Source organism: Panthera leo, chromosome A3, assembly GCF_018350215.1.
Source record: "Panthera leo isolate Ple1 chromosome A3, P.leo_Ple1_pat1.1, whole genome shotgun sequence".
In the NCBI taxonomy this organism is placed as follows: Eukaryota; Metazoa; Chordata; class Mammalia; order Carnivora; family Felidae; genus Panthera; species Panthera leo.
The window spans coordinates 133,383,195-133,389,200 of record NC_056681.1 but is presented as its reverse complement, the minus strand read 5'-3'; positions in this window follow the sequence as shown (position 1 = coordinate 133,389,200).

Genomic DNA, 6,006 nt, shown 5'->3' with positions numbered 1-6,006 from the left:
ATGAAAAATTATTAAATGAACATCAGACTGCTGAGGGCATCAGACACACTTAATCACCTCCACTAACTATCTTACCAGTGTGTTTTATTAACCATGGGGAAGCTGGGTAGAATGTGGAAACATATAAAACCAATTTAACTGCTGAAAAAGACCATTCAGGGAAATCTGCTTTCTTAGTGCTTCAGTCCACAATTATTGCCGTATTCGTGGTAAAGAAAAAAATGTCACCGAAGTGAAACAAGTAGAAGGATCTACATACGGTTCAACAAAAGTGCTCAAAATGTCACTTTTAGGATTTTGAACTCCCAAAATTATTGCATTTTTTGAAGTTTATTTATTTATCCTGAAAGAGACAGAGACAGCTTAAGGGGGGAAAGGGGAAGAGAGAAGGAGAGAGAGAGAATCCCAAGCAGGCTCTGCACTGCCAGCACAGAGCCCAATGTGGGGCTCGAACTCATGAACTGTGAGATCATGACCTGAGCCAAAATCAAGAGCCAGACGCTTAACCGACTGAGCCACCCAGGTGCCCGTAGAAACTAGTATTTTAACTCTTTATTTTTTTACATGCTACTTCTAGAATATAAAGTTACTTCAACATAAAGCAAAAAATTGTAACCACTAGCTTTAAAACAGGAAAAGCCACCTATAGTCCTCCAGTTAAACAAATGGAAACGTGGAGACACAGAGACGTACATTAATTTGCCCAAGTTCACAGAGCAGTTGAGTGGCAGAGCAGAGGTGTGAAACCAAGTCTTCCTGGCCAGAGCCCTTTCCAGATGACAGGGCATCTACTCTGTGCCAATGTTCCGTCGAGGACATGAGGGTTACAAAGAGTGTGCCAAGGACTTCACATGCACTGGGGAAGATGAAATGCATTCTTCCATACCCGAATCAGCCTGAAACAACTGAGTAATAATGCAAGGCCGCATGTGAGGATTAAAAAAACGGTAACGAAAAGGGCACCTGGGTGACTCAGTCAGTTAAGCATCTGCCTCTTGATTTCGGGTCAGGTCATGATCTCGTGATTCCTGAGATCGAGCCCTGCGTGGGGCTCTGTGCTGACAGCGTAGAGCCTGCTGGGGATTCTCTCTTTCCCTCTCTCTCTCTCTCTCTTTCTGCCCCTCCCCTGCTTGCGCTTTATTTGTCAAAATAAAGAAACTTTATTTATCAAAATAAATAAACTTTAAAAACCCAATAACAAAACAGTAAAGTGCTACAGGTGTTCAGAGATGGGAAGGGAGATAGTTTAGGTTCGAAGATGGAGAAATGGTTTCATGGACTCCATCTCAGAACAGTAGAACTGCTTGCTGACTTTTTGTTTGGAAATAATTTCAGCCTGAAAATAATTACAAATACAAAAATTGTACCAAGCACACTTGTGTACCCTTTTGTCAGACTCTGCTGTTTTTCTTTCTTCCTTCGTTCATTCATTTTATACACACATTTTTTTCCTGAATAATTCGAGATAAGTTACATACATTACGGCCCATTACCCCTAAAAACTTTAGTGTGTACTTTTTAAGATTAGGGTTTTTCTCTTAAATAACCAAAATATGGTTATCAACTTCATAAATTATATTAATATGTAATGCATTTATCTAATCTCTCATCTATCATCCATACTTCAATTTTACTAGATGATCTAATAGCATTTTTTAATCTTAGGGCATTTTTCCCAGTACAGGACCCAGTCCTGGGTCAAGGATCACGATGGCTTTTCAGGTCTCTTTAGCCTTGTTCAATCCAGGACATTTCCACAGCCTTTCTTTGTTTTTCATGACCTTGACACTTTGGGAGACTACAGTTCTAGCTTCCACCAACTTTTCTTTTTTTAAGTACAGTACTCCTCATTTTTGTGCTTACCTGACATTTCTTTTGTGATTGGATTGAGGTCATACTGCATTACGCCGTTTAGCATTCTTTGGGCATGTTATCAGTCTATCCCTCTTAGGTGATGTGAATTTTGATCACCTGGTCAAGTGGTTACCCAATATCTCCACTCTGTAATGTTTAGTTTCCTCCCTTACAACTAATAAATAATTTTATTAGAAGGTGACACATTAAGACCTTGCAAATATCCCGCTCCTCATCAATATTTCCCTTAAACTTAACAGCCACTGATTACTGGAGTCAATCTTGAGCATAATGGTGGCAAGATGCACTCTCACCACAAATGGTGAAGAGTAGCACATTCTGGTGTAAAAGTAAGCCCTCCCGCCTTCTCACCCATTTTTGACTGATTGATTGATTGACTGATCTTTTTCTTTCCCTTTTCCTCTCCTTGTCTCTTATAATCTGATAATGATTTTTTTTAAATGGTTTCTAATTCATTATTGGATTTAATGATTTTGATGGGTGAATTGTCCCAGCTTTGGCCACTGGGAACCCCTTCAAGCTGGCATCTGTGTCCTTAGGATATACTCCTATAATTTTGGAAGGCACTTCCTTACTTCCTGGCATATGGAAAATTTTCTGGGACAATGTGTTCCAGGCCCATCTCAAACCTACTCTGTCCTGGCTCTGGGTAAGAAATAACCTGGAAACACCATTCTCTTGAACTTTTGAGACCTTTGGGTAGTTCTGAAGATGGGTAGAATTTTGATAGGCAAAGCAAATAGAAATTAGCATTTTAGGTTCAAACAAGGAATATGCTGAACACAAGATTTCACCTTCCCCCTTTATATCCATTATCTATGGCTATAACAAATTACCCACCAAAATAGTGACAACCATTCTGTGGACCTTCTATTGGGGCAAGGTTCAATGAGAATGGCTTGTCTCTGATCCATACAGTGTCAGCTGGGCTCAAATCAAGTCTAGAGGAACCAAGATGGCCCCACTCATGTCTAGGAACTTGATGCTCCCTGTTAGCTGGGGCATTGCTGCTCTTCCACATCCAGTAGGCTAGCTAGACTTCCTCATCTTCAGCCCAGGGCTCCAAAAAGGGTGAAAGCAGAAGCTGCCAGGGCTTTTAAGACTTTAGCCTGGAACCGGCAGAATGACATTTTCATAACATTCCATTGATCAAAATAAGTCACAAGATCAACCCTGTTTCGAAAGGAGGGAAAATACACTCCACCCCTTGATGGAAGGAGCAGCCAGGAATGCGAAGAATTATTGGTAGCTCTTTTCAGACAATCAACCACACCCCCTTTTTCCTTTTCAATTTCTAGAAGTAAATTAGTAGTGTTTGAATCCCAATGTGGAAAGAAAGAAATGAAGGTTTTCAGGTAGCTGAGTAGGAATAGCTTATGTGACTGGTACTGGAACAATGTCCTAAATAAGTGATGAGAAATTCTTTTCCCCTGCATTGAATCAGAGTTTTCTTTATGAACGGTGAGGCATAATATAGTCAGAAGTTGTTGGAACAGTTTGTAGAAGGATCTTGATTTTAAAAATTTCAGCTTGAGTAAGATTGGAAATCTGGAAAAGTTCCAAGGCAAATACATAGTAATGATTTTTGTAAGTAATTATTACGAAGGAAAGCTTAGAAATCAAAGGTTGGTGGGCAGAAGGTGGGGAGCTATGGAAGAGGATTGGATTACTCTTTTTTGATTCTTTTTAACACTGTTTTCCATTTTTGGTAAGGGCAGAATGACATCACCACCACCAAGGACAGATTTGCATGTCAACATAAATAAAATTGTGGTTACAGGTGCAAATGAGAAAAATGTTTCTCCTGAAAATCCATTTCTGTATCTGGCGCAGATCAAACACTGTTCTATGGACCAGGGAGAGGAAGATATAGCCTCTCTGCCCTTCAAGACCTTCAATGGGAGGGACGTACAGGCTAAAGGATTATCATGATGCAAAGTTCAGAATAGAGACCTGTCAGAGATACCACCTGTCAAGCAATGTTTGGATGCTGTTCAGTAAAGATGTAGGACTATAACTTTAAATAGAAACATCACCAACTAAATGATCCTTTTAATCCTACAAAAAAAAAAAATGGCACAGAATGTATGTGTACAGCCTATCATTCGTATTGTGTTTATCTTACTTTTTATTTTCACCTTTTTAACAAAGATTTTCAAACACACATAAAAGTAGAGAAAATAGCGTGATGAGTATCTGTCACTTGGCTTCAATAATTACCAACATGGATCAAATTTTCTTTCATCTATACAACCCATGCCCCTGTCCCTAGCTAGAGAACTTCAAAGCAAATCTCAGACATTATGTTATTTAATCTGGAAATACTCCTGCCTGTATCTCTAAAAGATACACACCTAAAATTAGTAAGAATAGAAACTTAATATCGTCTAACGTCAGCCAGTGTTCAAATTTCCTTGATTGTGCGAGAAAAGGCTTTTGTCATTTTTGTTTGTTTGAATCAAGAGATAGTCAAGGTGCAGGTTACATTTGATTACTATCTCTTATGTTTCTTTTAATATACAAAAATCCTCCCTCTCTCTTTTCTGATTTCTTTCTCTACTCTTCTTCTTATTTTGTTGTTGTTGAGGAAACTGGGTCATCCATTCTGTAGAATTTTTCAGTCTGGATTTGGCCTGTTGTGTCCCTGTGGTGGGGTTTAATATAACCTTCTATCCTCTCTCTTTCCCTTCAACCGGTAGTTAGATCTAGAGCCTTGATCGTATTCAGGCTTGATTTTTCTGACAAGAATTTCCTGTGGGCGGTAATGTGTATTTCGTATTGCATGGCATCAGGAAACGTATAATATCGGGGTATTTCTTTCTTGGTGACGTTAAAACTGCCCAGTGGATTCAGGTGTTAGTGCCCTGACCCTGCCTTAACGATGCTCCCCCATCAGCCCTTGAGTTGATAGTTTTAACGGCTGCGATTTATTTGTGATGCTATGCTTTGATAATTTGATGACGTCAGATCTTTCATATTCTGTAAGCAAAAGCTAAATTCTACCCCCAAAACACACATATGTAACACAGCACCGGAGGAAGGGCAGGGAATCTTCATAAACAAGTCACTCTCGGGTCTCTATAAAAGGAGGGAGCTGCTGGATGATTAAGTTATGTTCTGACTCTGAAATTCTGTGGCTGCAATTTCCCCAGATTGTCTTAGGAATGACACTGGCTTTAGAAACAACATCTGGCCCTTGCCCGTGTGTATACCTGTCCCACCCACTGCCCTGTCTAAATAGCTCCGAGGGTAAGAAGTCTGGACTGAGAATTTCTGTGGTTCCCGTTGACCCATGACTACAATTTCGGTACTCAGGCTGCTGAGACTGCAGTAATCATTCCGCAAGTTCTGAGTGGTGAAACCAGCATTGCTACTCTTCAGGCAGGGGGTAAAAACAACTCTACCAGGTAATCAAGCTTTATGGGGCTTTTCTGAAGGATATTGGACATGTAAGTCAATTATGAGTTTCAGAGATTTTACAAGAAAACAGTCTTGAGTTGTACTTGGTCACAGAGAAACCTCTTGGCTAACTCTGAGTTTTGCGTGACGGTAACTACAATACTATACAGTATTGTTAACGTCTTTAGGTGCCTGAATTTTTCACTCGTGACAGTTACCTTACTTCAAAGACTGTTGCCGTACGGCCTGTATTTGGTGGGCTATAAACAGAAGGATGCATTTTATTTACCTTATACGCATATGATTTGCTGTATGAATATATTTACAGTATATATCAGATAGCCAACAGTACCCTCAAATAGTAATTCAACACATGTAGCAAGAGAAATCTTAAATCATGGCTTTCAGTTAAAAGAAAAACCAGGGGCGCCTGGGTGGCTCAAGTCGGTTAAGCGTCCGACTTTGGCTCAGGTCATGATCTCAGGATTCGTGAGTTCGAGCCCCACGTCGGGCTCCGTGCTGACAGCTCAGAGCCTGGAGCCTGCTTCCGATTGTGTCTCCCTCCCGCTCTGCCCCTCCCCTGCTTGCACTCTGTGTCTCTCTCCCTCTCAAAAATAAATGAACATTAAAACAAATTTTTTTTAAGACAAAAGAGCAGATGTGGAGAAAGCCATAGGAAAGGCAGCCGGATTTCTTCTGTCTAAAGAATGCCTGGGTTTAAAAACTGAGCAC